This window comes from Halichoerus grypus, chromosome 3 (assembly GCF_964656455.1).
Source record: "Halichoerus grypus chromosome 3, mHalGry1.hap1.1, whole genome shotgun sequence".
Classification (NCBI taxonomy): Eukaryota; Metazoa; Chordata; class Mammalia; order Carnivora; family Phocidae; genus Halichoerus; species Halichoerus grypus.
Genome location: NC_135714.1, coordinates 182,035,712 through 182,057,594, shown reverse-complemented (window position 1 = coordinate 182,057,594; position 21,883 = coordinate 182,035,712). Strand labels below are relative to the sequence as shown.

Below are 21,883 nucleotides of genomic sequence, written 5' to 3'. Positions count from 1 at the left end.
ACAATAATGTCATGGCAAGTCCTCAGGGCTTATCCAAAGACTTTTTAATTAATAGCACATTCATTTAGGTTAAAAATAGACCGTTAAGAGAGGTCTTTCTTTAAGGAAATCTATACCTCCCACTCTTTAATTAAGGTTTCCTGGAATGAGACATGGTCCCAGAAATTCTAGTCCCTTTGGCCTGATTCTCTAAAAACTTATTTCCAAAGGGACCCGGAGCAACCAATTCTCTGTTTTTGAGGATGAAGACGGGCAGTGATGAGCGACAGAAAGCCTCCACCCCACAGAATCAAAGGTTCCCTCACCTCTTTCATTTGGACAACACATTGAGGGGATGGCAAAACCCAGTGGCTAACTGCATTCCCAGAAGATTGCCACCTACTTTTATTTATTTTATTATTTATTTATTTTTTAAAAGATTTTATTTATTTATTTTTGTGTGTGAGAGAGAGAGAGAGCATGAGCAAGAGGAGCGGCAGAGGGAGAAGCAGGATCTCCGCTGAGCAAGGAGCCCGATGTGGGACTCGATCCCAGGGTCCGGGGATCATGAGCTGAGCCTAAGGCAGATGCTTAACCTATTGAGTCATCCAGATGCCCAGAAGATTGCCATCTAACCAAAAAGTGGTTTGTACATACACATATTTACAGTTTTTTTCTCCCTGAAATTTTTTGTACCTTGTTTACTTCAACATTTATTTAGTATTGAAATGATAGGGGACCCCTGGGTGGCTCAGTTGGTTAAGTATTGAAATTATAGTAATAGGATTTTTTTATGGCTGGAGTAATTTTTTTTTTCAATAAAAACCTCTGGTTTCTGGAAACCTCCCCCCCTTCAGATCAAATGAAAAAGTTCAAAATTCTGTAATTCAGAGAGAAACGAGTTAAAAAAGATCTTTGAGATAGACATAAGCTACTAGAATTTCTCAGCCTAGAGGGAACTGGCTTCAAAGTAACCCATTAATTGTCGCAGTGTCTACAAAGATTGCTGTGTGGAAGATGGTAACCAGCTATCTTGCGCATTCACTCCTGGGAAAAGAACAAAGGAAGCCTAGTTAAATTGCTACAGGAGAGATTTAGAGGAATCGATAGAAGGAGGACTTTCACTACTGAAACAGGTAAAAGAGCAAGAGCCCTCTTCTCTAAAGCTTTAAAAAAAAAAACAAAAAACATACTTCCTTGTATTGACTGACATTAGTTATTCTTGAGGGTAGGAGAATTAGTCAAGACCTTTTCACTGTACAGTGACAGAAACGCAACAACTAGCTCTTTTATAAAAGACCAAATCACTGGCTCATATAAGTGGAAGTCCAAAGGGTAGACTGCAGGCATGGCTGGATTCAGGGGTTGGAACAATAAGAGTCCAGCTGGGTCTGTTTCGGATGAGAGCTCTCTTCCTGGTTTGCAGATGGCTGCCCACTCATGCTGCATGCTCACGGTGTATGTGCGGGAAGAGAGAGAGAGGTCCCTCTTCCTCTTCCTATAAGCACACTAGTCCCATCGGACTAGGACCCAACCCAGATGACCTCACTTAACCTTAATTACCTCCTAAAAGCCTCATCTTCAAAAATACAATCACATTGGGGTTAGGGCTTCAGTGTATAAATCTGAGAGGACCCCATTCAGTTCACACCGAGTTACCAAGATTTTCAGCCCACTTCCAGATATTCCTGGTTCTCCAAATAGCCTCATTAAAAGCCAAGAATGCTACACCATGAGACAATGGCACACTCACAAGCATGTATCCAACAGAAATGCGCCCATCTATTCACTAAACAATATGTGACAGAATGTTCATAGCCCCAAACAGAAAACAAGGCAAATATCCATTTACTGCAGAATAGATAAACAAATGCTAGTATATTCATACAGCAGAAGAAGTGCACTTCTCTGCTGTATGGGGCGCATGGGGCAACATGGGGCGCCTGGTTGTCTCAGTCAGTAGAACATGTGGCTCTTGATCTCGGGGTTGTGGGTTCTAGCCTCATGTTGGCTGTAGAGATTACCTAAAAGAAGAAAAATCTTAAAAAAACAAAACAAAAAATGAACAATGTGGATAACTACTACAAACCTAATGGAAGAAAGCAAGACTCAGAAAAGTATATGTTCCATGATTCTATTAATGTCAAACTCAATATTAGGCAAAACTATGGTCTACAAGTCAGGATAGTAGTTACCCTTGGGAGGAAGGGGTAAGGACTGGAAAAGATCATGAGGGAGAGGGCTGTGGGATTCTAGCCGTGTTCTGATGTTCCATTTCTTGGTCTGGATGCTGGTTACACGGGTGTGCTCATGTTGTGAAAACTCACTGAGCTCTGGACGTATGGTCTACACATACTTTTCTGTATGTATGTTAGACTTCAGTAAAATTTGCAAACCTCAAGATCTGAGATCACATCCTGGCACATCTAATTTTCCTGGTCCTCCACAGGTGCCCACAGTCTGCTACCTCCTGTGTGCTTTTTTGCAGGACCAGGGCAAGAGGTCTGGAGGGGAGGAGGACATGAAGAGAATGGCTGAGCGCGCCTGGCGGGCTCAGTTGAAGAGCATGCGACTCGATCTTGAGGTCTTGAGTTAGAGCCCCATGTTATGGGTAGAGATTACAAAAAATAAATAAATAAACTTAAAAGAAAAAGGAGAATAGCTATAAAAGCCACAGGAGAGGAAGAAGCATCCAGAGTGAGCTGGGCACAGAATGAAGGCAGAGTGGGTGAGTTGGCAGGAGCACAAGTGAGGGGAGCTTTGGCCACAGGGGCAGAAATGAAACAACATAGTGAAAGAACGTCTGGTTTTTGCAAAGGTGGGGAATATGGACAGAGTCAAAAAGGAAAGAAATTACTTTGACAGAATAAATTAGTATCCTAACTGTGCATAGCGTGAGTGCGGTAGGGAGAAACCAAGTTTACTGAGAGTAGAGGCAAAGTAAGTACAGGCTGGCCCCGCGCTCATTTGCATTTGAATCCTTGGGACATTTGCTGTGAATCCCCCCCTCACCCAGCAGACAATGCTGAGATTTTTGCTGTCACCAATGGGACTGTTCACAATCATAACAACTTTTAAAACTAAGGGAAGAGAATATTTATCCCAGGTGGTCAGACAACAGTCCTTTTTGGCTGAACGGACAGGACTCTGCCTGCCAGCCTGACTCAGAACATTTTTAGATATCAATCTGTAGATCTTGTTGCTGTTTTTATACACAAAGGACCAGAGAAGTATTTTATACGCTTCACAAAAATGAAACTAGGGAGAGGGGTGGGCATGGTGGGGTGTGGGATCCTGCCTCTAAAGGGTTTTTTTTTTAGGGAAAAGGGCAATGGGAGGACAGCCCTCCCCCCCACACCCCAAGGAACACTGAGATCTTAGCATCATCACCACCATCATCAGCATTTCACGATCAACTACTAGCCACCGGATGCTGTTTTATGAGTTTTGCACACATCACATGCAATCCTCACAGCTGCTGTTATTTCCATGATATTGACAAGGAAGCTGCTGCTCAGAGATGCTATGTAACTTACCCAAGGACACACAGCCAAGCAATGATGGGAGGGATTTCTCAGGACTATTGCCTCCAGACATATGCTCTTTGCACTCTGCTCTACTGTGTCCAAGAATGAGTGCAATTTTGAAGAGGTTGGTGAGACCAGAGCAGGTCTACAGTCAGAAAAACCCAGGAGGAAAGGAATGATCTCTTAAGGCAAAAAAGCAGGAATAGGAGAGAGGTTTAAAATATTCTACTCTGCTATCATTGCCTGTGAAGGAGGTTGGGAAAGACTATGGGGGAAGGAAAGTCAGTGTTTTTTGCTGAATAGCCTCTTAGATGGGTTATAACTAACAGAGAGGGGAGACATGGGCCTAAGGGGACATTCCTGGAGCCCAAATGGCACATGCTGGGCAGTTTCCTGAGACCAAACCGGAGGGCTCCAGTTGGGCCCGTGAGGAGTAAACCGTGCAGGAACATGCCAGTGACTAGCAGACAGGTCTGTGAGGTGTCACTCTGCCTGAGACATTCACCAATCGTGGATGTTGTGGACGTGAAGCCACGGACACCTGACTTGGGAGAAGGTGAAGGATTTGGGAGATCCTTCTGCATGCTCTGGATCCTTAGAGAGATGAAAGGGTCCCAGAGAGGGAGGGGGAAATAACCCAAGAGAAGACACAAACAGAAATGACTCCGAGGAGGCAAAGCTATGGTCCAGTACTATGAGCTGGGAAAGAGCAGGATCAGATGCTGGCAGGGGGGAAGGAGAAGATGCTGCCCCAGCGGACGCCACGGGCAGAGAGAGCACATACACAGGGCTGCAGAAGGCTGAGGGCCCTCACCCCCAAATGCCCCTTTCCAAGAGCCTACACAGTACACCGACAAGGTATTCATATGATCGCATGATTGGTAATACTAGGGGGGACATGTGTTGAAATTAATTAAGGTTGATGATTCTCTTTATTCCATTGCTCTACTTGCCCATATGTCAGGTGGCCCTGAAATGTCCAAAGTCCTTCTGGGGGATCTGGCTAAGGAGACATATTAATACGGGTTTCAGTCATTTCCATGAATAGTCAGTCATTCCATGTCGGGATGGCTTCTAGAACATACCTATCACATGGGTGCTGCACAAACATGCAAGGCAAGGGTCACACCAAGATATGAACAAGTTCTCCAGTGATGGGCGGGAAAGGATCTGGATCGTGGGGAAGAAATAACCTTTAAAATGTGTGGAGCCAGAGCTAGGCTAGGAAAATTCTAATCATCAGATGAATAGAACCAGAGGATTTGGTTCTCATCAAAGCCTAATCAAAACAGTAGCTCTCTTTGTCAGGAATATTCTCAGTAATGTCACATATACAACTATATGCCTATATATATAAACATACAAACTATAAACTCACCTTACATTTTTATTTCTTTTTTGATGGGAATTGAACAAAATAGAATTTATCAGAAATCTTATGTCCGAAGGACCCAAACCCGAAGCAGTACTATACACCGCAAGCATGTCTGTGGGTGAAGTTGGTATCTTTTAGTCCATCCAACTCTCATAAATAAGAAACAAATTCTGATGACCTGTGGTACAGGGAGGACTAAACTATCTTGTTATTCTCTCTATAGAAAAATCATTGCAAAACTGTTGTCATATGAAGTGATCAAAGAGTAGACAGCCAGAAAAATCAGGAGGAATGTATTATAAAAGGGTTTCAGACGATTAAATAATAAAAATATTGTTCTTTTTATGACTTTCGTGATGCTTATGCTATCCGTCGGCTTTTTAAAATTTATGACGGATTGTGCTTTCTATTCACATTCTAAAGACATATTCTTGTTTGTGTTTTCATTTTGAATTTATATTTTTATATTCCTTTTCGTAAAGAAGGCCCATGAGGAATTAGATAAGCTTCAAGCTCCCCATCACCTGGCCCCATTCCTGAGTGAGGAGGTGGGTTCAGAAGAGGTATTAGCAGTAGGTTTCCCATGAAACAATGGAAAGGACTCCTGGGGCCAGTTTTATCAACCAGGGAGGAGAGAGTTCTGTGGCTGGTGGCTGACTCCCTACCAGGGAGGGGAGAGGGGACTAGTCAGTGGGTGTGCTCAAGCTCAAGCTCAGTGGGTGTGCTCAAGTATGGCCCTGGACAGCTGAAGCTATCAAAGCCTCTGATAAGACCTCTCCAGGCTTGGAATTTTCTGAAAATGGGTAAGGTTTTCTGTTTGAAGCAGAGGAGCTGGTCCAGAATTTTCTAAATCAATCCAGGTCTGGCTTCCCAAGAAGGGAAGTGACACTTGAGAAAACTCAAAGAAGACAAGGATGGTCCGTAAAACTATCTCCCAAAATTCTGGAGAAAGGGTAGGTCTAGTCCCGTGATGCACTGGGCCTTTCAATGGCCCTAAGGAACTTTTGTTCTCAGAGCCTCGAGATTTGTTTCTTCCAAATTTTATCACAGGTGAGCATGCGGTAACATCCGTAATAGGGCACTGCAACCCATTACACCTTGGCTTCCCTGAGAATTGTTGCTCGGGAACAAATTCAAATTAATTATCTGGCTACATGATGGCAGGATTAACCTTTAAAGTGGATGCAATGACCATGATTTACATAATCTATTTAATCATTTTCCAATAGAGTTAATATTTAGAAGGCAAGTGGGGAGAAATAAATTACATCTTATAGCTTCCCGCGAACACCAGGCTCAGTTCACAAAAGAATAAAATTAACATTATCTAAGGTATAGAACATATCAGGTGCCTGAAGCAATAAATTAGATTACAGGGATAATTAACAACCCTTCCAGAGTCTTCTTGTAATATGAAATCATCCAGAAAGTAAATAAACAGTGACACACACACAAGGAGCAGATTTCATCCATCACTTTGCTCTAGGGATCCAAGCAGAGATCCCTTGATCTGATAAGTCCTAATGAGATATTTGACAGGTGTGTGGAATAAACGTTGAGACCATTTGTTTAAGGATGTACCAGGGCTATATCTAGACCACAAGGAACAGGCTAAAAATAAGCCAAATAAAATTAAGTTTGAATCTGGGCGCATCTTTTATCTGATCGTTTTCTTCATAGGTTCCATTGTGGGCAGGACACGTGTCTTTTATTCTGCTTTCTGAAGAGACAAAGGCTAACCACCAAACAGCTGAATGGTGTGTTCTCTAGCCCCAAGGAACCTGGTGCCTCAGAGCTGTTATTCAAAGAATCCGAAAGAGTTCTTGGGGAGTGTGTTTAGGGGGAGATGGCTTTTTCGAAGAGAATTTTCTGAATCTAACAATTCTGCAAATTTATTTATTTTTTTAGATTTTATTTAGTTATTTGAGAGAGAGAGACAGAGATAGTGAGAGAGGGCATGAGCAGGGAGGAGAGGGAGAAGCAGATTCCCCACTAAGCAGGGAGCCTCACATGGAGCTCGATCCCAGGACCCCAGGATCATGACCTGAGCCGAAGGCAGACACTTAACCGACTGACCCACCCAGGCACCCCCAATTCTGCAAATTTAGATTGCCCCAAGAGAATGAGACCAGAAGAGGAGGGCTGGAAAACAGAAACTATGTCATTTTTAAAGCAGCTTATATAAACACTTAATTTTTAATTACATCAAAGCACTCAGTGTGAATGTCTCAAACACAAAGAGAGGAGAGTTCCAGAACGATACAGGAGTATCCTATACCTGTATCCTCCTATCCAGGAGGTAGAGTGATGTATATAATGGAGGGACGGGGGTCTGGGAGACCAGAGAGCTGGGTTCCAACCCTGACTGCCACTAACTAAAGGACTCTGAGTGAACTTGCATTTCTCCTCTGGGTGTCCAGGATCCTCACCTGAAAACTGAGGCCCGCACGGTACCCAGCTCACAGCGCAGTGGTTGAGTATGGTATAGATTCCGTCAAGCCTATGTTTGCGTCTCTGCCCTACCAGCTGCATGACTCCGAGCAAGACATTTACATCTTTATCCCCAACATCCTCCCCTGTAAAATAGAGAGTTGAGTAGAACCCACCTCACAGGATTATTGGAATGTTGAAATCAATGTATAAATCACTTAGCACATTGTGCCTGGCACACAGTACAGGTTTGGTATAAATTGGCTCTTATTAATATCACTCCAAGACCTCTGCAGCTCTATCATTCTATAGTTCTAGTTTTACGACATATAGATAGAAAACCCACAGCTGAGCAATGTTACAAATGATGAGTTTGTAAGCCGTGTCAGCTCGTGAGAGCATACATACAGCATATTAAGTAGAAGGAAGTTGGAAATAGTCATCCTTAGCGCACCTGTGCTAGGTAAAAAGAGAGGGTATATCAGTAAGAATGGAAGGAAATCCTCATTGAAACGATTGAGATGTTATATTATCCTATTCTCTCAAGTTGTTTGACTGTTTCATACAGACTTAATAAGTGAAACGTTGGGAAAAGTGGTTTTGCTTCTCCTGTTTTTCTATGAAATTGTCCCAGATAAGTAGAGATCGCCATTTAGGGTTACAGTTGGTGCTCGAGGGCCCTGGGAAAACCATCCTGCCAAAGTGATGGATCTGGTTGTTTGTGGCTTGTCGGTAGCTCCTCACAAAAAGCTTTTCAAAAGAGAAAGATGGTCCAATCTTCCAATCTCTTCTAGTGAAGCTTGCTGAACATCTCTCCTCCGAAAATGTCCTTAATGGCTTTTCTCCAACTCAGCCCCAAGCATTTTAAGAAAAGCCCATAAAGGTAGCCTACTCCATCAATTAAACAGAAACACGCTTCATCAAACTTTGGCTTTTTGCTTCTTGGATTCTTGTGGGAAGAGAGCATGTGCAACTCTCCTGCCATTTGAGCAGCACCAGAGAATGAGAAGCTGGGTGTGGTATTAGTGACGGGCACAGCCCCCTTCTACACGAGACTGGAAATGCAGGTTCCCAGGTTTCTGGCTCCTGAGGGAACCATCCTTCCATCCCACTGGGCGGTCTCTGTGTTACTCTAGCAATTATGAGAATAATAAGGGCTCAACTGAGTGTTTTCTAGATGCCAGGCACCATGCTGAGCCCTGTACACACTTCTATCATGACCTTCTCACAAAAGCTCTGTGGAGTAAGTAGTCATATTGTCCCCATTTTACAGATGAAGACGTGGAGGCCTAGAAATGTTAAGCAGTTTGCTCAAGGTCACAGTGTCAGTAAACAGCAGAGATAGGATTAGAATTGCCTTCTACTTGGTTCCAGAGTTCGTGGTCTGAACAGTAATTCCTTAAGACCTGTCTGTGGACCGAGTTATCTCTCCTCCTTGACAGTCTTCCCCAAATTACCTTGCTGTTCTTCCAGGAAGAAGATATCCCCTGCCCATGGCTTAGGGAATGCTTTCTCCCCACCGTGAATACCTCAATTAGCCAATAGTTTGGTTGCCTGCTTTATGCCCAGCAGTGTGCTAAGATAAAAAGCCTTTGAACTTCCAGCCCTGTCGTTCTGCAAAAGGAATGTATTTGAGGAGAGTTGACTGACAGATCAGGTTGTAAAAAATTAAAAGTCCATCCTTAAAAAAGATACTCCTTTAAAAGTGGACTAGAGGGCAAAAAAATTCTAAACCAGTGTGTGTGTATGTGTGTGTATGTGTGTGTGCTCACACACATGCGTGCACCTGTGTGTGTGCGTGCATGCGTGTGTCTGCATAAGGGAAGTCGAAGAGAAATGTTGCCCATTTATTCCACAAAATGCCAGTGGAAAAGAGCAATATCGTGGCAAGAGGAGATGATAGCTATTTATTCCCCCAAAGAAGAGAGCATTTGAAGAGATTCATCAGCATGACATTAGCAATCCTCGAAAACATTTTATACATGAATTCTTGAAGACAAGAAAAGGACAAATCAATCAGGCATCCAGCCTCTGAAACGATCCCATTACACAGCGTGCAGTAAGTCATCATCCGGGAACACAGTCGCGCTTCCCTCCACCAGGCCTCCTGATCTCCCACTTGGAAGCATGAAAACAGAGCTGGGAATCGGGCAAATCAAGGCAGTGCTCCATTGAATCCATGTGCTGTCTAGGGCAACAACATGGACAAAGTCCGCTTTTGTTTATTTATTTTTTTAAGATTTTATTTATTTATTTGACAGAGAGATAGAGAGCACAAGTAGGCAGAGTGGCAGGCAGAAGTAGGCTCCCCGCTGAGCAGGGAGCCCGACCTGGGGCTCGATCCCAGGACCCTGGGATAAAAGCCCGCTTTTAAATCAACATGTGCATCCTCTAAAGAGACAGTTCCATCTCTTCCTGTATATGGGTGCGGCATCCCTCAGAGGAGGGCCGGGTTGATTTTTCTCTTTTCGGGGGTTAATTCTCCTGTTGTCATTTGCAGAACAGAACAGAACATCAAATTGGAGGAGATATCCTTTTGTTGCTCTATGTCAGTAATAGATGCTTCTTTCATTTCAGGGAGTTGGGATGGGGTGGGAATGAATGAACCAATTAAACTCGAGGAAGGTATAAATTAGTCTCAAATGACCTTAAAATGAACTACCCAACACTCCAGACTTGTGTTGGGTAGGCTCTTCGGGAATATCCCCGACCTTAAGATTGGCTCTTTTGTAGCCAAGAAAGTCTTCCTTTTCTTTATAGAAACTGACTTGTGTACCTAGACCTGGGACGTGCTGGTTCTCAGGCTAAAAGTCTTGTCCCGCACAAGCACTGTGGGAGGCAATAGAGTTTGGCCATACAACTTTGAACTCTGTGAAGTTGTGCAGACCTGAATTCAAGCCCTCAATTTATTCTGGGCTTTAAGATCTACTGTGATTCAGGGAGGGAGAATACAGGTGTCAAGTTCAGAACTACTTGTTTACATGATAAATTACAGCTCTTTGGGGACTGTTGTCAAGGTTTGAGAGAAGAGGAGAGGGTTCTCACAGCAACCTCTTAAAAGCTTCATTATATATTTGAGATGTGACAAGGGAAATTCTCCAAGTTTCTCTGAAATTGTGTCTCCTCTTTTGTAAAACAGAAATAATCTCTTCTGCTCACCACATAAGAACAACCTACCAGAACAAGAGTTGCTTGTGCACAAGGATAATGCCCCCTCAAGTTGTACCTCAAGTTTTTGAGCAGAGAAAATGCTGGCACAGAGAAAACGCAGGAGAATATCACTGCTGAGTGAACAAGGAAATCAAGAAATGAATCGCATCAGTGGATTGAAAGTAATAAAATAAGAAAACATCGTGAAGTCCTCCATCCTATTTGTAAGCCTGCTCTTCTCCAAAAGCAACAAACTCTAAGGCACTTCTTTGGGCATGATTCAAAGTCTAGGAACTATCTCAACTTTTGACTCAGAACTCTTTGAATTATCTAGTTTTTGGAATTCTGTTTTATCTTGGGCAAGCCTGTGCTGATCCAAGCATGGCTTTTCCTCTAAAGACTGGTGGCTCATCAAATATCATTCACCTGAGCTCTAGTCAAATCTCCTTACAGGTCTCCAGGTAACTGGAGGTATTTTCAGTTGTGACAGCTCAGTGAGAAGTTTTATGAGATTGCTTCCCCCTTGCCATAATTCCACCAGCCCTCCTCTGGGCTGTACTTCTAGAAATCAGTTGCCCTCCAAATATCAGTGGAAACTGGTGCTCTTAGTGGAAAATATTAATGAAATCTGAGGCCCCCGTCTCAGGGGTGGTTTCTCTAGAAGGTGGGCAGCAGGGGCTGCCTGGATCTTTACATTTGAGACACACCAGCTGGGCTCACACTTCTTGTCACATCCCTGGGGGAGGTGTTGGCCACCAACAAGTTCTGACCAAGAGCCGGGCCCTGGGTGAGGCTTTGTGGGTAAACAGAGGTATGTTGTACCCACACCCTCCAGTGAGACAGACATGAACACAACGAAGTTTCTAGTAATCTAAGAAAGCCCATTTTAGGGGCCACCTGAGCAGGCTAAAGGTGCCAGGACTGGGAGAGCAAAGGGTCGGAGACTTCAAGGAAGATTTCGTGGAGGAAGTGGGCCTTGAATCAGGAGTTGAGGGAAAGGGATTCACTGAGCGGGCCAGAGAGGGGTGGGAATTCTGAGTGGAGGCAGGGACAGGGGTGTGTGAACAAGGCAGCGAGGGGACACGCGTGCAGGGAGAGCACCAGACAAGAGCCAGGAGAGGTGGTGTTGGCCCCAACCCTGCACGAGGCCCTGGGCAAAGTCAACAGGCTGCTGAGGCCCCAGCTTTTCCTTTCTCGGCACCCCTTCCTCCCTCATAGAGTCCCCAGAAAAATCAAACTAAATAGTGGATGTGAAAGTTATTTGAGAATTCTGATCTGCTGCAGAAACACATGTGCTCTTAACACCGCCGTTTAGGAGAAGTCTGGCTAGAAAAGCAGGCTGGGCACAGATCCGAAAGGACCTGAAACATCTGGCTAAGGAGCCTTGCTAGTTGACACAGAACTTTGTAAGCCAAGAGCAACGAGGAGCCCTGGGCAGGCCCGCTCGGCTCCTCCCTCCCCTGCAGCCTGCCTCCTTCCCTCCAGGTCTCTCCCGGCCGCCCACCTCACCCTCCACAACCGTCATTGACACTAACGTGGTGGGACAGCTTATCTCTGAGAGCGTTGACGTAGCGCGAACTCTCTGCACTTCAGCTCCGCCCTCCCTCTCGCACAAAGTTAAAAGTGACTAAATCAATTAATGTGGTCTGTGAGAATTTGGGCAACCATCGAGCATCTGATGGGGCACTGCCTAGCAACAAGAGCGGTGATGCAGGGATCGTCTGAGTTCGGATCTTCCGGGCAGCACAGATTCCCTATGGGATGGACTTGGGCTTGACTTGACTTTCCTTGTCTGGACCTCCATCTTCTCCTCTGTGAAATGGGGACTTCCGTGTTCTCTAAACGCTTGTCTGATCCTCTCTAGGGATGTTTCTGTGCCTGAGGACAGAGCAATGGAAGAGTTTCGGGGAGGGCACTAAGTGCCCTAGAAAGGACAGATAAAGCCTATGGAGGGCACACGGACAACCGCATGTCCCAATTAGAGCCAGAGTGACAGCGGTCTATTCATCCAACCCCGAGATGAGCCAAGTGAATTTGTTAATGAGTGACACCGAGCTTCTGCCATGGTGGAGCTCACAATCTAGCGGCACAGTCGGACAAATACACAGACTAGGAAGCCTGGCAAGTGTCAGGAGGCCATAGGGCTGGGAGAAGGGGGAGACAGAGGAGGCCCATCTACTCCAGAATGGTGATTTCCATCATATCTATCTTGTGCTCCCTGCAATGCTTCATCATTCTATTTCCTGAATAGCTTCACCAAGCAAGAGGATTTGGATACATTTGATCTTCTATTTTTAGGAACATTGCAATGACATGAAGTATCTCGAACATGCCCAACCCTCCCAGGTCGGAGATGTCCGAGGAGGGGGATCCTCCTCGGCCTCCGTGACGACTCAGGGATTCCCTAGAACCTTTTCCTGTGCCACCATCCCCTGATTCTCTGTCTTGGTCTGTGCTGGCTCTTTCTGCATGACATTTATTAAGCTCACTCTCAGGACACTGCCCTTCCTTTCTCTTGCTCTGTACCTGCCATTTGGCAGCATGACACCTTTCACCAGGTGTCCAAATTTTGTTGGGCAAATTCCCTATATCCTATATCCTAGGGCAAATACCAGGGTATAGACTAAGCACTGACAGAGAGACAAATTCATAACCACCTGCTTGGATTGAATCAGGAGAGTTCATGCCCAAAGCCAATGAGCATCTATGGGGTGGTGATTAGTGGTATTTAGCAACCACCTACAAGTTCCCTAAGTTCACCATTCCCTCCAAAACTTCATGCGTTTATTTCTTTTTTCCTAACATGACCTTTCTAAACCTTCAAGGGTTTGACATCCAAGAATCTCGCGATCAAGCCCACAGTCTCCATCCCTACACCTTTCTTTGTTTCAGAGATCTGTCCCATCCCTTCTTTGCCTCTGCTGCTCTGGACTAACAGTCCCACCTGCCCAGTCCTCCAGTCCCCTGGCCATTTCCCTGGCTCATCCCTGGACCTCCTCCAGTTCCATTGGGCCTTTCTTGAAGTACATGGGGATGAGAAGTATGCATTTCCTCAGGTGAAAGGAAGTGTTTTGTTATCTGTTTTCAAACCTGTCCTGAAGACACCAGCCTCATGCTGGCCATTCTGGTCACATCAAACCCTTGTCAGCTGATGAGCCAAATGATGACCTCTTGGCTTCCTTCTCCTCCTCCATTCTCTCAGGGACAGGCACTCCTCCAAGGCTCTCTGAAAACGACTCCTAGCCAGACAATAGCCATATTTCCTTGCTGTGCTACTGTTCTCCGCCACAGGTAAGAATCAGTAAGAAGCAAAAACCATTTTGCAGCCAGGAGAATTCTAATCCTTGGCTAAGCATGTTCACATCCCAAACGCATGCAGGGCACGCATTCTGACAAATGAACGACACAGCCGAGGTCGTGGAAACAGAGCTGTTTGCAATCGGCTGGCTTCCTATTAGGGCAGCGGCGAGAAGCTTTCCATCAATGCCGGTGCCACTGATTACACCAGGAAAGCAGAGTCGCAATGTGCAATTTCCTTCCAGGCAGCATGAGCCTGCATCTACGTGAAATGAACTGGATTGTGGTCATCAAAATAGCTTCAGCGAACTATGTGAGCCGGGCCATTTCCTATGTTCCGACACAAGACTTTTGAGGTTTTGACTAAAAATTCAAACCTAGGCTTTACCTTCTTGTTGCCCCAGAGACACACTAATATGTGTGTGTGTGTGTGCACACGGACACCTAACTTGGCTCCCGTACCTCGCCCCTCCCCTCGCTGGTATCGCTCTCCATCTTTCTGTTTCTCTGTTTCTATGTTTGAGCCTCTCCTTCCTTTTGTCCCCTCCCCCTCCTCCTTTTTCTCTCCCTGTCTGTCTGTCTCTTTCTCTCTCACGTTCTCTGTCCCCTCTCCTTTTCCTCCCTGCTTCCCCCCTCCCTCTACCTCTACCCCCACTTCCCTTTTTCTGCCTTCCGTCTTATCTGAGTGTGTCTCTGTCCCCACGTCTCTGCCAACTCCATGATGCCCAAACCGTGCAAACAAGCAAGTTCAGCCCATTTCCCTGAGACCACAGAGTGCCGGCTGCGTGCTGGTAGTGTCCTCTGCTCGCTTCTGCTCCCTGTCTGACACCTCGCCCTAAACATCCTCCTGATGGATGAGCACCAACGTAAGAAACTTGTCGATATCCCAGGTTCCATTAGGCTGACCTGTCACAGCTACAGTGTGACATCCTTAGGATGACAATACAGAGTCCTGGAGTGCTTTCTAAAATACGACGGATAAAATGATCAGAGTTTGAGGGGTTTGGGGGAGGTATTATTTTATTATTGTGATTTTTAGAAAACTGGTAATTTGTGTGTAGTCTAATTGCTGTGTGCAGTCTACATGCTGACTTTTTTTTTTAAGATTTTATTTATTTGAGAGAGAGCGAGAGAGAGCACAACCAGAGGGGGAGAGGAAGAAGCAGACTCTCCACTGAGCAGGGAACCCGACATGGGTCTCTATCCTGGAACTCCAGGATCATGACCTGAGCCGAAGTCGGACGCTTAACCAACTGAGCCACCCAGGTGCCCTACATGCTAACATATAATTAACCAGAACATTTGATTGACCTAAGGGCCGTTTTTCCTAATTGTGTCACATGTGAGGCACCAAGGAAATAGTAGTATAAACTCCTTGTGGAACTTATTGGAAGATAATACAGCAGAGTGTCTAAATGTCTCAGAATGTCATTTTGGAATATGACCCGGAAGTGCGTACAAATGTCAAGAGACCTCAAATGACATTCGTTTCTATCCTTGGGGTTCTGATGGCAGTTAGCGGTTGGCTCCCACAAACCCTGGTTGTGAATCTGCCCCCGCCGCCGCGTGCCTTGCGGTGCCTTTGCTGGGGGAGGGTCACTCAGTCCTGTGTGCTGTCTCCGCCTGGCCTGCTAGCCTCCGTGCTGACCAGGGCTCCAGCCTCTAAGCTGAGTGTGTTTGCCTTTTTAGTTTCCCTGAGCCTAGATGACCTAAACAACTCTGTCCTGCATGCATTTGCAATGAAAACATATTTTGCGCTTGTCCCAGTGGTCATGAATTATAGAATCGTAAATCTGAAAGGGACCTCAGAGTTGTCTACTCCAATCTTTCATTTGGCTAATGAGTAGGGTGACCGGTTTGTCCGGACAGTTTCAATTTATGCCTCTTGTTCTGATATAGTTATTAATAGCTCCCTCTTCTACTCTCAAATGTATCCTAATGTGGACAATAAATTATATGATCTCCCTACTAATGAGAGAAGCAACTTAGCTGGGGCCAGAACCTGTACACAGGTATCCAGAGTTTATATTTTTTAATAATTATTCAACTGTGCTGCCTATTTCACTTTAAAGATATTTCTTTAGAGCAATGCTTCTTAACCAAAATCACCTGGAAAGCTATTCCAAAGCACAAATGACTCTAATAAACTCTTAGGGTGTGATGTGGACATATTGTCTTATGACAAAATTCCCAAGGTGACTTTTTTTAAAGGTTTTATTTATTTATTTGAGAGAGAGAGAGACAGAGAGAGAATGTGTGCGAGAGGGAGCATGGGCACACACTTGTGCGTGTGAGCTGGGGGAGGGGCAGAGAGAGAGAGAGAGGGATTCTCGAGCAGACTCTGTGCTGAGCACAGAACTGATGCAGGGCTTGATTCTCATGACCTGAGCTGAAATCAAGAGTCAGACGTTTAACTGACTGAGCCACCCATGCACCCCGCAAGGCGATCTTGATGCACGTCTGTGATTCAGAACCATTGCATAGAGAAAAGAGCTGAGAGAGGTTACTCCACCACCAAAACCATGTGCCAAAACGTACTATTTCAGCACTAACAAATCTAACCAACCAATTGCCAGACTCTAATGCTTCATCGTTGATGACTCCATTTTGGTTTCTAATGTGCCATGTGACTTAGAAATAAGGCTGAAAAGGGAGCTAAAAAGCTTAGAGGTGCCTTCCTTCTTGTGTCCAGCTCTAGAAGACATACAGAAAGCCTTTTCAGACCCATGGAGGGCTCCTTTATTTTGACTTTCTGCTTGCTGTTGGCCATGCCATTCCCATCAGAGGCCAAAGAGCTAGACAAGAATAGATTTTCCTCATGCCATAGAAGAAGATTATAGCCTACGGAGGGCTCTGAGATAAGCCCCAAAACAGTGCTGACCATGGGCAACGTGGAGCTGGTGGCCAGAAGAGATTTAGTAAAAGACAGGAGTGCTTCTTACATTTTCCCTGGAAGAAAAGGAACCAGCAGAAATGATTCCACGGCAGGAAGGAGAAAGTGAAGCACAGCTGGAAAGCTAAGTGAAGGAAGAGCAGTGATTAATCAGGGCTCGAAAACCATCTGCTCTCCTTGGCTCTCGCACCCATGCTGGCAACACAGGCTACAGATGCTTGAAAGGGAGCTGGGCGCTGGAGAAGAGACAGCACTTTCCTGTTCGGTGAAGGCGTAAAGATTCATCTTCTGCAAGACTGGAGCTGGAAAAGGGCACGCTCATTTGGGGCAACCTCATTAGGTTCCCCTGTTTCCCCAAGTCTGGGGTGTTTATAGGTTGGCTTCCTTTTGTTTTGAGCTTTTGTGCCACAGTTTTTGTTTTACGAGTTGGAATGCTCTGCTTGGACTTATGGTTACACATGGAGAAATGACCAAATGTGTTCAGCTTTGTTTCGTTTCTAAAACCTCAATTAAAACAATAGTAAAGAAATTGAAAGGCGGGCACTTGATGGAATGAGCACTGGCTGTTATATGCAGTGGATGAATCGCTAAATTCTACCCCCAAATTAATAATATACTACATTAACTAACTTGAATTTAAATAAAACAAACAAACAAAAAAAAGCGATTGAAAATAGACATTAACCCATAGGCAAAAAGAATAAAAATGAAAGGGTAAAAATAAAAAGCTACAAGATTTCTATAAATTGAGGGGATAAAGAAAGCAGATGGGGTGCTATGGATTGAATTGTGTCCCCCCCCCCCAAAATGCATATGCTGAAGTATAACTTCCAGTGAGGTGGCATTTGGAGACGGGGCCTCTGGGGAGATAATTAAGGTTAAATGAGGTCTTAAGAGTATGCCTTGATCGGATATCTCATAATAAGAAGAGGAAGAGAGACCAGAGATCTCTCTCTCCTCAGTGTGTGCATACAAAGAAGAGGTCATGTGAGCACATGGCATGGCAGCCACCTATAAGCCAGGATGGTTTTCACCAAAACCTAATCATGCTGGCACCTTCATCTTGGACTTCCAGCCTCCAGAACCATGAGAAATAAATGTCTACTATGTAAGCCACCCAGTCTATAGTAGTTAGTTGTGGCAGCCTGAGCAGACTGACCCATGAGGGACTGAATTAGCTTGGAAGAGGAACGTAGGTGTAGAAGGTTGCAGCCAGGTTGGCGATGGGGCCTGATGAACAGGTGAGCTCTTTAAAAGGGTCAACATTGAGGTGTTGAACCGACAGGACCCATCCTACTCTGAAGAGTCATATAACCCCATCTCTACTCACTCTCCAATGAGAAAAGGGGGGATTCTGCTTTGTTTTCTGGAGAAATTGAGCTGAAGATGGGTGGCCCAAGGCACAGTTTAGGGCAGGGGAAGCTTGGGGCTACAAGTGGGATGATTATGGGCCTATATAGTACATGTGAAGCCCTCAGTTCTTTGCCTTGGCCCTGCTCCCAGAATGCAGCAGTCAGGGGTACATGCCCCCTTCTACCCCAGGGAGGAGGTTGGAGTACTCTTCTCTGGAGAACCCGAGTGGCCCCAGAGGAATGATGTCTGCACAGTGGAAAATGAGAATCTAGCAATGGAAAACAAAAGCCCACTTGCTCCCTGACACCCACCAAAGGAGCCTACAATTTGACAAACTCCACCCACATGAGCCAAGGTCATAGTCATCATTTTACCCCTTCAATGTTGTTGTTGTGTTGTGTTGGTTTTTTTTAGAGGGGGGTAGGGGCAGAGGGAGAGGGAAAGAGAGTCTTAAGCAGACTCCATGCCCAGTGCAGAGCCTGACTCGAGGCTCTATCTCATGATCCCAAGATCATGATCTGAGCCAAAATCAAGAGTCAGATGCTTAACCCGACTGAGCCACCCAGGTGCCCCTAGCTCTTTGATGTTAAGTAGGAGTGGATAGGCAAGGACTGAGTGACGGTAGAACAGAGACAGTTTCAAACACACAGAACTCAAAAACTTTATTTCTAACGTACTGTTTCCCAAACTCTTGGAGCCTGTGCTCTGCTGAAATGAAAGAGAAACTCAACAAAGAGAAAGACCTGGGATCCAGAACACAAGAGTTGCAATGTAGAATAATGGTGAAGGGAAGTCCTAGGAGGAAAACTGTGCATCAAGCCTAGGAAAGAACTAGCCCAGATGGAGCCAAAAGATAGAGGGATGTGGAAGGCAGATGTCCATATTAGAAAAAAAGGTAAGTGGTACATAATCTGATATATTTTGAAGTTTGGAAAAAAAATTCCTAGGTGTTTGAAAGATGTTGAAACATTTGGGGAAAAATAGAGATTAATACATATAAAATTAAACAAATAAACAAATTAGGTAATTATTAATTACAGGAAAAAAATAGTAATAGCCACCTTCCAAGAGGTACTCATTGATCCCCACTTCTTGGTTTTCACGCCCCTTGTATAATCTCCTCCCTCATTCATTAGGAATAATCATGTAACAACCATGATTTTGCGAAAATAATGGCAAGTGAGTTTGAGACTAAGTCATAAAAGACACTGAGACTTTTAGCCTACTCTCTGAAATCAGTTGCTCTGCAGGAAGCCAGCTTCCATGACACTTAAGCAGCCTGAGAACAAAGAGACAGCCAACAGCCTGCAAAACTTGCCAAACACGTGAGTGAGCCTTCACTGATATAGCTCCCCCAGCTCCAGTCAAGCCTTCAGATGACTTCATTACCCAGTCAACACCTTGACTGCAAGTTCATGAGACCCTGAGCCCAAACTTCTGGCCTAAGTTCTTCCTGAATTCCTGACCCACAGAAACTATATAAGATAATAAATGCATATCGCTGCTTTAAGGCACTAGGTTTTAGGATAAGTCTGGCTTATGAAGGTTTTGGTACCTGCAAGTGGGGTGCAGCTATAATAAAAACCTTAAAAATGTGGGTGTGGATCTAGACTTTGGCTGAAGCTGGAAGGACCTTCAGGGGAATGTTAGTGAAAGCCTAGAAGATATGAAAGATACTGTTAGTAGAAGCATGATTGCCTTTGAGGAGGATAGTGGGGAAAACCTAAAAGAAAGTGGGGGAACTATAATTGGAAATTGGAGGAAAGGCAGCTCTTGTTACATAGGAACAGAAAGTTTAACAATGCTGTTGCCTGGGGCAATATGGAAAATGGATCTAATGAAGTATGCAGTCTAGCTCAGGAGTGACATGTGAGAGTAGAGAGATAGCTTTTGTTTTGTTTAAACCAAAAAGAGATGGTACTCGCTAGTCCAGAAATTCCCAGCATCTCCAGATGGCTAATGATTTTACAATTATGAAATGGTTCCCAAGCAAAGATCAAATCCAGGCAAAGTCAGGAAAGCAAAGTAAGTCAGCATAAACGTGAAGCTGAATATGTGGTTGTAAAACAAACAAACAAACAAAAAAGGAGTAAAACTTCAGAAATATCTAAGGCAATGCCTCAGAAAACTGTTCAGTAAAAGAAGGCCTCCAAGCAACATAGGGATTCTGTCCCTCAGTTATCTCAGCAAAATCTCAAGGTAGAAAAGAGCTAATCCCAAAGGGATTTCTGGAGGTGGCTTTTGTCCCATGGCATGAATCTCCAGTAAGGTTCACAGGAGATCTATAAAGTTTTTATGAGAACTGTATTGGCAAAAACACCTCCAGCTTGGACTGAGGAATAGAAGGAATAGAAATAGAACAAATCATAAAGACGGCTTCTCACCTGCAAACAAAGTCTACCTATCATGGAAATGGAAGAGTGACACAGTAGCTAGAAAGAAATGCTCAGGCCAAGAGCCAAGGAGAATTCTTCCCAGGCTCTGAGTCTTAATCAAGGAATGGTCAAGTGCATCTTGTCAAGTGCTAAATTTAAGAATTGCTATGGACCATTGACTCCTGTCTCCTCTTCCCTCACTTTTTGACAGGGGAGTTATTATATACCTGTCTCACCAATGTATGTTGGGTGTATGGCCCGCAGACAACTTGTCTCTTTAGTTCACAGGTCTTCAGATTGAGAGGAGCTGCATTTGAAGAAATATTTTCAAGGAACTACCCCTGAGGAGATTCATCTTCCCTGAGCTTGATTTCAACAATGAGATTCTGGACTTCTAACTGATGGTTAGATGAGACTTTGAGGGACCTTGGGAGAGGAGCCAGTGGATTTTGCATGTGGGACAGACGTGAGTCATTGGGTTGACATCTTGACTGAGCTCCCAAGCCATAGCCACCTGGCTAAGCTGTTCCCAAATTTAAGACCCACAGATAAGATAATAAATGTTAAATATTGTTTTATTGCTAGGTTTTTATGTAATTTGTAGCAATTGATAATGAATACAAAAATGAATCACAGTATTTGACTCAGTGGTAAGCTTTATTTATGTATTACATTTATAATAATGTTAAAAAATTATAATAGAACTGTACTGGAGAAAGGGGGAGGGTAAACAGGTGGAGATGTAAGAGAATAAATCCATACCCACCTTAACAGAGTCATAGATGCCATGCACTAAGAAATAGCAGAAAATGCATAGTTTATAGAAAACATGGAGATATATATCAGATGACTTCCCTACAAGAGATTAAAGGGCTCGTTTCTTTTCTTTTCTTTTTTTTTTTATGTTATGTTAGTCACCATACAATACATCATTGGTTTTTGATGTGGTGATCCATGATCCATTGTTTTCATATAACACCCAGTGCTCCATGCAGTACGTGCCCTCCTTAACACCCATCACTGGGCTAACCAATCCCCCCCCCCCAAACCCTGTTTGTTTCTCAGAGTCCATAGTCTCTCATGGTTCATCTCTCCCTCCAATTCCCCCCGCCCCATTTTTCCCTTCCTTCTCCTAATGTCCTCCATGCTATTCCTTATGTTCCACAAATAAGTGAAACCATGTGATAATTGACTTTCTCTGCTTGACTTATTTCACTTAGCATAATCTCCTCCAGTCCCATCCATGTTAATGTAAAAGTTGGGTATTCACCCTTTCTGATGGCTGAGTAATATTCCATTGTATATATGGACCACATCTTCTTTATCCATTCATCTGCTGAAGGGCATCTCGGCTCTTTCCACAGTTTGGCTATTGCGGACATTGCTGCTATGAACATTGGGGTGCATATGGCCCTTCTTTTCACTACATCTGTGTCTTTGGGGTAAATACCCAGGAGTGCAATTGCTGGGTCACAGGGTAGCTCTATTTTTTAATTTTTGAGGA

At 44.4% G+C, this 21,883-nt stretch overlaps 1 long non-coding RNA gene across 9 annotated transcripts in view; it reads left to right on the top strand.

Annotated features, from left to right (window-relative positions):
• LOC118533146 (uncharacterized) overlaps positions 1-21,883 on the top strand; it is an 80,742-nt gene that overhangs the window by 48,288 nt on the left and 10,571 nt on the right. For 5 of the 9 annotated variants that reach the window (XR_013446650.1, XR_013446652.1, XR_013446644.1 and 2 more), the window contains one exon: positions 10,451-20,845. This is a non-coding gene — a long non-coding RNA (uncharacterized LOC118533146). Of the gene's footprint in view, positions 1-970; positions 1,116-10,450; positions 20,846-21,883 lie in introns of all 9 variants that reach the window. The other 4 variants (XR_013446649.1, XR_013446651.1, XR_013446648.1 and 1 more) reach the window with 4 other exon arrangements.